This window comes from Thunnus maccoyii, chromosome 24, assembly GCF_910596095.1.
Source record: "Thunnus maccoyii chromosome 24, fThuMac1.1, whole genome shotgun sequence".
Classification (NCBI taxonomy): Eukaryota; Metazoa; Chordata; class Actinopteri; order Scombriformes; family Scombridae; genus Thunnus; species Thunnus maccoyii.
Window position 1 is genome coordinate 13,238,007 of NC_056556.1, and position 10,351 is coordinate 13,248,357.

General features: G+C 39.6%; 1 long non-coding RNA gene across 5 annotated transcripts in view; it reads right to left on the reverse strand.

Moving 5' to 3' along the window:
- LOC121891912 overlaps nucleotides 1-9,946 on the reverse strand; it is a 211,536-nt gene extending 201,590 nt beyond the window's left edge. For all 5 annotated transcript variants that reach the window (XR_006094226.1, XR_006094227.1, XR_006094230.1 and 2 more), the window contains exon 1: nucleotides 9,882-9,946. This is a non-coding gene — a long non-coding RNA (uncharacterized LOC121891912). The remainder of the gene's footprint in view (nucleotides 1-9,881) is intronic.
- Between the last annotated feature and the right edge of the window lie 405 nt (nucleotides 9,947-10,351).

Consider the following 10,351-nt stretch of genomic DNA (forward strand, 5'->3'; position numbering starts at 1 on the left):
CTGTGTCAAAAAAGGCAACTGTAGCGTCATAAATTCTTGCCACGACTTGGCTGAGAGACATGACAGGTTACACGCCTGAGAATTTTTCCAGTCATAGGTGATGAGAGAAAAGTGGTATATCTTTCAAAAAAAAAAAAAAAAAATTACACCTTTTCCTTTTTTCCTTTTTGAGAGCCAAGTGTTTGATGTCTGCTCAACAGCTGGCAGCTGAAATTAAGGCTGTGTTCAGGGATGGGGGAGTTCAAATGCAAGGGGCTGCTCTCAGCTGTGAATCCCCCCCCAAAAAAGTTGAAAGCTTGTAGCCTGAGTCATGTACCAGTGCTTTGCTTGTTAGTTAGTTTCATGAAACCACAGAGAAACACTTATGGAATAGACCACCACAAAGTGGAAGAGCGCAATTAGACTGTGCATCTTAGCAAAATATTTGGTTCTAGTGACTACTCGCTGGACTAGTTAAAGAACTGCTGTAGCTGACTAGCTAACTGCTAACATGCCAGCCTGCCTCACATAGTCATTCACAATAGCTTCTTTCAATTTTCTCTGCCCTGGGCCATTTACTTCCCCTATGCAAGCTGTATTTCTTGTCCTTGTAATCTGGTATGAAAGGGTCATAAAAGTGGAATTATTTTTTCCTCCACAGACATCTTCCCATAGGCTCCTACTCCACCACCAAGCCACTTCATCAGTTTCAGTGCATCACTTCCAGGAGAATTTCCCCCATTTGCATAAAGCTGACATTTTTCAACTTTCCATCCCCGGTCACTTGCACGTCATCTGAAATCCCACAATGCCATGGGAAGCAAATCGCTCATGTCTTATAGAAAATGAATAGGAGCAAACTTAACATGACATTCAGTGGGTCTTCGTCACTACTTCAACCCTGCATGTCATGCCCCTCTCTCCTCCCTTGTTTCCTGTTTACTGTATACTGTCAACTATCCATTTAAGGCAAAAAATGCCCAAAAATATATCTTTAAAAAAAGAAAAAATCCACTGATTGCAGTTTGAAATGCTGGTGTGAACAGCCTTTATTATTTAGATAAAGTGAGTTTCTGTTTGAAACAACTCTGAATGCTAATATCATTATGGTACTTCCCTCTATGGCTGGATAGCTGCATATTTTTGTCATGCTGTGATTCATAATGCCAGTGTATCATATTTATACGAGACTACCGCACACATAATCTTAACCTCAGTTGTGATCTGCTAGCTGCAAATAGTTAAAAAAAAAAGTCCTGGAAAATTATTTTATGAAAGCAGTTGGAGCTCTGAATGCAGCTGCAACACATGCTGGATTTTTAAGAATTGCTGCAGGTTACTCTGGGAAACGTAGGAAATCACCGAGGTAGAAGTAGATGAGGCAGCTTGAGGGGAAAGTGGGTGCACTGATTAAGTTTCTCAACAGTATTTCATTACAAAGCAGCCCATGACAACAGTGTAACAGAAGTGATTTTTTTCCCCCTCCCCTTTGAATACACACACACACACACACATATACAGGCATACACACACAAACTGTACATTCTTGCACAAACATCACTTCCTCCGTTCTTGAGCTGACATGACTGGCACTGAATGGCAAACAGAATATCTGGAAATAGTCTGACAAATGGTGCGATTCCCGCCTCGGGAATTTCACCTCAGAGTCGTCTGTGTTGATGATTGAAAAGATACTCAGACACCAAACGACCTCCGAGCGCTTATTGTTGTCTTCCTGATTCATTATATGCGTATTCCCACAATGGGCTGTACGTGCGCTGCTTACGCCCGTTCAAATGCAAAAAGGCAAAGTTGAGTCCTAAACTTGTGGCACGTTGTTGCCCCGAGAGACGCGCAAAGGACAAACATAAATCTTGTAAATGTACTTGATCCCTGCTACAGGCATTGTTGTGCATTAAAAAACACAGTGTGCTGGTGAGATTATGCCTCTGTGTGGATTCACTGGGATATGAATGAATAAGAATGCTTATACAGCGGAGATCATTCTAACTATAAACATGCAAAATTTTAAAGGTCCCCGGAACTGCATATTTGCAGTTAAATCCCCTTTTTTTTTTACATTCATCATTCAGCTATGTGAGATATCAACATGTACGCTATTTTTGCATCTAAACAAGATCTGGCTGGGGGAAGGGAGCAAGTGTGTGTTGGCGCGTGTCGGCAAAAATCCTGGAGCACCCCCTCATGCTCCATTACAGATGAACAGGGGCCAACGATGGAAAAAGCGGGCAGTTCCAAGTGGTGAGTGTTTGTAAATGAATACTAAGCAGCGTGGTGAAAACAACAAAGAAACAGGACTGACTTTGGTCATGCTGCTGCTTTAATTTATAACTAATATTGATATCCAGAATGAATAGTATTTTACTCCTTGCTGGCTGTAAAAAAAAATAAAATAAAGTTATGAATTTAGAATGTAGGGTCCAAATGTTGCACCTTGACTATCAGGAGATTATAATAGGACAACATGTTTAATAGTGTTTCAGTATTCTTCATTTGTACTCTGTGGATGTAACACCATTTCTTAATATGCTCAGCAGCGTCTTCTGTTAGAACTTAATGACTTCAATTAAAAATTGTGATGAATACGAAACTAGCTCCATGTTATTTTCTGTCCTTAATTTGAATACACAATAAGACATATTATGCCCCCTGAAAGAAACTTATTTTTCGACACAGATTCCCTTCCTAAGTAGCAAAATTCGAGGGATTTAAGACAGCTTGTCACATTCACCGATTTTTCTCATGTTTAGAATTTTTTCAAATTTGACGAGCGCTCCGGGCTCGCTTCCGTACGAGTCGCGGTCACATCTCCTTGGCCTTGGCCTCCTTCCCATTGTAGTCATGGACCACTTTGCATTAGGTAAAGACATTTTTTGGCATCATTTCTTTATTTCTGCCATGATACAGCTCTGTGGTGGCACGATGCTGACAGCTGTAGTAATATTTTCTCATTTTATTGGGTCCACTAATAGCCTTCTTGCACAGCTAAATATCTTATGTTTGGAACACAGCTATAGGCTAATGCATGAGGCCCATTATGCATATTGTTTCTTTAAAGGGCTACTCCAGTGATTTCATTTTGCACGTTTATAAAGTTGAGAGACTTTTAGTCCCTTGAATTGATCAAGCTCCAAAAACACAGCATCCTACATTTACCATAATGCATCTGATAGTATGTTTTAATCTCTGTGCATACAGTTTGAAATGCAGACTTTCTTTTAGAATTGTTTTTGTCTCCGACTGCAAGCTGATATAACACTTTAGAAATCTCCTCTAGAGTCACAGAAGACATTATGTAAGTGTTCTCACAGGCAGAATAGCACTCAATATGATGACTAAACTGACCTTTATGTGTAAATTAGTGGAATGCCCTGTTTAATGTTGTTTTTCATTCTTTAATTTTGCTTTGCAGAGTAAAAAATATCACAAATAATCATGAATCTTTAGTCCAAAATTGCGCATTTGGCTGTTGTCAGTGAGAACAAGCTACAAAAACATTGTAAAATATAAAAAATTAGTATTGTTTGATTAAAAAAAAAGATTTTGGAAAATAAACTTTAGTTCCAAACAGGCCAGAGAAATAATTAAAAAGCAAAATGTTTTTGTTCACTTTCCTGATCACAATTTTATGCCACATTACGCAGGGAATGTGCTGAATCAATATCATTAATTAGTTCCTCCTTCATCATTCATACATTTAGTTATTGAATTTGTTCGTCTGAAATATTACAAGCATGCCTGCTGCTTCACACTTTTTGCTCTCGCATCAAACCACATCTCGGCTGGGCGGCTCCGTTGCGGCGGCCATTTTGACTCTCTGCTTTAAAAAAGTATTTCGGATTGAGGATGTAAAACAGTACGAGTGGGAATAACAGACACATACCCAAATGTTGACCTGGCAGACTACTACAGAACCTTAGTGAATAGTTCCTCGTGCAACACCTTTTTCTTAATACCAGACTCCCAGTAGTGACTGCAGAGAACAATAACACATATTTTGGTGCTTGCTTTGATTGAAGCTTGCATGTGGCATGTGAGTGCAGTTAAAAAATGTCACCGTCTAACTACAAGGCCTGGATGCATTCCCTTGCAAGTACAGTCACAATACATCTTCTTAATAGTTCTTATTCCTGAGCCTCTGTGCTGCACTAAAAATGAATTACTGAGACAGTTTTGTCTTCACACACACAAAACCCGCACTAACTACTCATGGCTGACAGCAAAAAAAAAAAGTGTGAGACAACAGCAGGGGCCACATCATATGCAACAGTTGGCGACATGTGACGAGTTAAACCGCATTTACAGTTATCAGCCTGTCAGAAATAGAAGCGCACAACGGTGGGCAGGGTTTAACAACTCTCGCACGACTGTTATGTGCCTTGGCAGAGCTCGTACAAGTGTTTTCAAGCTCCGTGTGGGTGACGGGACTCTGTGTTCCCACAAGGAAACTCCATAATTCAGTGTTCCGCAGCTGTTGGTGCTACACTGTCTCAGACGAGTTGAGATTCAGAGAGGTTTCATTACCTCGATTGGATGGCGCTCATCAAGCCGTTCTTCAACACTTGTACCTGGCGTGCCGTCGGCGGGGTCAGTGTCACGGCGAGGGAGGACATTAGCATATAGATGATTAATGAGTGACGGTCTATTACTCCGAGTGGCCTTTTATTCATCAGTGAGAGACCTGCTCTCTTATAGGTTGAGTGAATTTAAAGCACATGAGTAACAGCTTGGTAACAAGCGTCAACAAATCGTGATCCTCAGCTACTCGGTATGTAAAAGCTGACAGGTTCTGGGCTCAATTCCCTTTGGAGCAACTTATGCTAAATATATATGTGCTTATGATACAGTACTTTGAGTTGAATTGCATCTCAAAGTACTGTTTTTTTTTTTTCTATTAAAATTCTGCTTACATTATCCTTTGGAGCCCTCATTTACAGACATGCCATTTACTCCTCGCCGCTGAAATAGAAATCACGCTATTTATCTCAGAGTTATAGGTTGGCTTGAATTAAAAAAAAAAAAAAAACACCCAAAGCAGATGGGTTTTTTATGATTATAATATACAAAAATGTGATTTTTTAAAAAACTTATAGGCAGCAGCCGCATCCGCTGACTTACTTAAGAGGCTTTCCCCCCTACAAAGCCCAAGCTTTAACACATTCGCCTTAATATATTTCCTCTCATATTCCAGTGTCATTAGCTGAAGCCTTGGTAATAAGCCATGTGATATATCCCCCTTAGTTGCAGACCTTGGCTTGCAAATGAGAACTGGCACTGGGGGTTGGGGGTATTGTGCGTCTGAATTTATTTGAACTGATCAGAAACACAATTATGCCTTGCTCGCTCATAATAAACCGCAGTTAAGTGGGTTGGAGAATTCATTTATTTACATTAACTCTGTCGCCATTCGACAGTAATGGATGCCTTTCATTAATGAATGAAGGATTTCAGCTGGACTTGGCTCTCTTGTTCTGAAGCCTTTGGGAGAAGGGACGTGGGGGTGAGGTGGTGGGAGGGTGAGGGGGCGGCGGAGGAGAGAAAAAAGGGAAAACAATTGATAAACAAAAAACTTTTAGAGAGATTGTATCGAGCGATTTGGGAGTAATACTGCCAAGAAACAAATAGCCGAAAGAAATCCAAATCCTTACCTTTCTCCTCCCTTTCTCTCTCGTACACACACTGCTATTCATGTTCTAGCTCTCTCTGTCTAATTGAGGAAAATAAAAAGGTTTTCCCATTGATATTTTTTTCGCCTTGCTGATTTTAACAGAAAAAAAAAGCACTGCTCCTAGCGGCCCACATGAAATTAATTCCTTTGGTAACAGTGATTTATAAAATGGAAGGGAGTGGTATGTGTGTGTACGTGTGTGTGTTCTTGTGCGTCATGGCCAGCGGCCTCAATGTCACCCATCGTTCTCTCTCTTGGCCTGGTGTTACAGACAGATGTCGCTTTATCTCCGTTCCTGCCAACCATTCGCCCACCCCGCCGCTGCACTGAGCGCCCCTTACTAGGCACTAATCTCCGATTCGAATTAAAACATAATTGGGAATCATGAATCATTACTTTTTTTTCATGGACAGCACAGGCGATGCCCTGTCAACTTGATGCACTGCCTCCCTTGTATATTTATTAAAGGCCTTTTCAGTGCTGGACGCAACCTGCTATGTGCATATGGCTTAGACAGAGTGGGTGGGCCTGGACGCTGCATGCAGTGTCTTAGTTAATGGTGATTCACATGCCCCAGGGTAACAGTTACCTTGACATTGCCTTATGAAGTACTGCATGGCTGTCTGAGCTCATATAATTATGTGTTATACATGGATTATCCAAGGTGAATGGATCTTAATATGTGCTACACATATTGTGCAGTGTGTGCTGTGCTGGTAACACAAGGCTGCTGTGATGTTCTTATTGTATTATTCTAAAAAAAATGAACTTTTGTACATTGGATTTGGAGTAAGTTTAGTTCAATAGTTTGTATAAATAAATCAGTGCATTCAATAAAACACCATTTTCTTTCTGTATACTTCTCATGGAGCTAACTTGAAAAATATATTTTGTCTAGGAAAATTCTGATATCACTCTGCCTTGTATAGACAGTGTTGGTGTGAATTGAATGCTTACAGTCCCTAGTATAAGAGGGTGACTTTTTGGAATCTATTCCTTGTATATGCCCGCAGCTAAAAGTCTCCATCTATCTTTAAACTGCTTCCGAAATCACATCTCTTTTTTTTTTACGCTATATTGCTACCCCTAAAAGTATGGATTTCATAATGTCAAAGATCACAAATTATCCTTACGGCAACTTCTATGTACGCAGTTCCAGACTTTAAGTGAAAATTAATGATGTGGTAAATGAGAGGAAAAGGCACACCAGTGTCATAAACCGAGGCTGAATGTCAGGTTGTATCTTTTTTTTATATATATATAATATTACAGCTACAGTATGCTGCCGTGGCCCTGTAACTGCGGATCTGTGTCACAGATCAAGCTGGTCTTTCATGTCTGTAGGCTGATTGACACCTTGCGGTTTGAGGGAACTGTCATGACTACAGTTTTTATGCTGTTTTTTTCTCCTCTCTGCATATCCAACATTTCATTTTTTCATTTATTAAAGATCATTTATATTTACAAGGTTCTAACTATCATCAAAAAGGGTCCACACTGATTTAATGGAATCTTGAGCTACAATAAAGAACATCTTCTTCTATGTTTTCAGACTCACATGATAAATCATCAGTGTGCTAAATGCTAACATTAGAACTGCATGCTCACAATGGCGGTTACCATTGTTGCTATATTTATCATCTTAACACAAAATACAGCTGAAGCCGATGGGAATTGCAGTTTTGCAGGTGTCACTCATAAACAAAAGTATTACACAAATTACAATTCTGACCTGATGATGGCTCTACATGGAAAAGTCAGGGGATCGTCAAAGTAATTACAGATCATCCCAAAGGGGGGGGGGGCATGAATATGTGTCCCAAACGTCATGACAATTCATCCAGGAGAGATTTCAGTCAACATCGTGGTGGCACCGGAGGAAAAGTCTTAATTCTCTGGGGTCATGAACGGCTGCAGAAAATCCCCTGCTGCTTTTGTTTTTTCCACTTACATGTGTTGTGGTTTTTGGCGTGGGGGTTGTATGACAGAAGAATAGAGTCCCCCAAGTTTCACCAGGATGTGTCATTCTTCTACAATCAAAAACCATCACACTCATTAAAAAGATGCTACGTGCTGTAAAGATGCACTTGTACTGAATGTAAAATCGAAGTCAACAACTTCCCATTCATCTCTGTTTGGTTGTATTAAGCTACTACAGCAGTAACTGCACTGACTATTAGCTAATAGTGATTCACATACCCTCAAGTAAATGTTACCCTTTGGCCTGGGAAGTAGGCCACAGCTGTCTTGCTTCATTTGAGGATAAAGAGGTAAAATACTGCGGCTTGTATCTTCTGGAAACCCAAGTGACAGCATATTAAAGAAAAAAAAAAATTGATTTCCCCATCGCCAGTTGTGTTATGTTGACATTTTTAATGCTTTTTGAAAAACTCTCTGCACACATGGAACAATGCCAGCTGTCAGTTATAATATACCTGTGCCTATTAATTAATATAAAGCAAAAAATAGATTTTTTTTTCTTCCTTTGCTGCATTAGACAGCATTGGAGTGATTATTGGCTTAGAGAGTGTGGGTGGGCCTGTGAAGAATACCATGTCTTAGCCAATACTGACTCATATGCCCTTAAGTGAAAGCTGCCCCGACTTCACTTTATGAAGTAGAGCACAGGCGTCTTGGTTTGAGCAAGCAAATGATGTATTGGATATGCAATAAGAACATGCACTGTGTAGATAACAAGGTTCCTTCAAGGTGGGTACGTTTGTATGGTTGTTTGTGTGAGGGAGACTCTGCAAGCGTATATGTTTGTGAGTGTGTGTGTGTGTGTGTTTGTGTGTGGCTTTTTTATGATGTATAGGCAATGCAAATGACCACATGTTCATTGCAGTTTTCTATAACAGATGTTATAGAGAAAGAGATGACCTTATTTGCAAAAAAACACCACACCTCTAGCAATCAGTTTTGTGCACAGGATCAAAGCATCATATCAACACCACAGATAAGTCGAGTTTATTTCAGAAAAGAGCAGCAAGCTGCCAACTGAAGCAGGTAAATATAGTTATATTCTCACTTTAAAAGGCTTCCCGGCCTCACGTGAAGCTCTGAGGATCAGTGTCCACCAAATGGCACATGCTATAAAAGATACAGTAGCGGCTTCAGGCTAGCAGGCTGCTAATGTTTCTATGTCAGATACTCTCAATTCTCTATGCAAAATTTTTAAAAAATCTCCACCCAGTAATGAACTTTACTGAGCCATTCATTCTGTTTTCATATCCTATTATACCCTGTGACCAGGGGGTCACTGTTTCACAAGCTTCACTCTCACTAGTACATCACAGCTCCCACCTGGACCTTTCACAGACCATTTTGCGATTTCTCCAAAGCAAGCATTGGGTTTGATTTGTTTGGGCATGCATAACTGCACCGAGTTCAATTGAAAATCCCCACCACAACACCATTCATGGGTTATCCATAATAGCGCAATCAATATTTATTAATGCAGCTGGTACTTTCCAAAATCTAGGTAGTAGAGAATCAAAGCTCTCTGCTTGTTCTTCCACTGGATCACACAATTACCCACTTTATGAATATAGAAGATGTTTGTTGTGGGACAGGTGGAAGTAAATCGAAGCAAGTCCAAGTCTAAAGTGTTGACAAAGCAAGCAAGTCATGTCTTAAATCCACTTAAATACTTGAAAAACTCACAATTGGCTTGTCAAAATCAAATTGCAAGTCAGTTGCATTTGAACATTTTCCTTTTAAAGCACTGGAAAACTTGGTTTAAAATCTTAAATCCTCCCCCTCCGCTCACAGATGTGTTTTGCTTATTGTTACTTCATTTGGATGTTTAAGCTTCACTGTGCAGAATGATATATGTGCAGAATTGGTTTTCACATTCATCTGCTGAAAGTGGAAAATGTATCAATGCTCATAGGAAATGTGAGTCTGGTGGATTTATGACATCACAACTAATTTGGAGCCAATCGTGGTCTTACACTATGTGGGTTCAGTGCAGTTCAGTGCAGAGGAGATGTCATTTTAAGGATTTTAATGAGATAATTGAACTTTGTAATGGAAAAAAACATATCAAACACAAATTATTATCTTAAAACATGTCTGGAGGGGATCTTTAAGTAGTTTTCTATCACTTTAAATATTCACAGCTAAAGGAGAAACAATAAAACTTAAAGTTTGAATAAAAAAAACATTGTAAGTTATTATTCATAAAGAGTTTAATAGTCAAAACTTTGCTCACCTGCTTCTTCAGAACTGTGTGGGTATATGGTTTGATCAGATATGACTCTCAGTGCTGGCAACCTAAACAAACAAAAAGACAAATACAGAAATCTCATGTGAATGAACCAAAAACTGTTGTAACCTTAACAGAAAACTGTTTAAGTGGTACTCTATCGCTAATAGTAAGAAGCTAATAGAGAGGATAGGTATTCAGGGCCTTTAAGGTTGTGTGTATGGTGTTTTCACATAGCAGGGACCAAGTCATTTCAATGCATTGCAAACATCACTGACTGATCATGTTAACTGAGATACCAGGGGGCTCAAACTGCAAATCCACCATCCCAGTCACCAGCTATCTTATCAGTTTACCCTATTACAAAAGTCTTTATACACCTTCCAATATTGCCAGTCTGCACACACAATTTCTTAAAGCATGCACGCCATTCCATTATGCTAATCGGAATTCTATTATGCTAATCCCATTTCCCA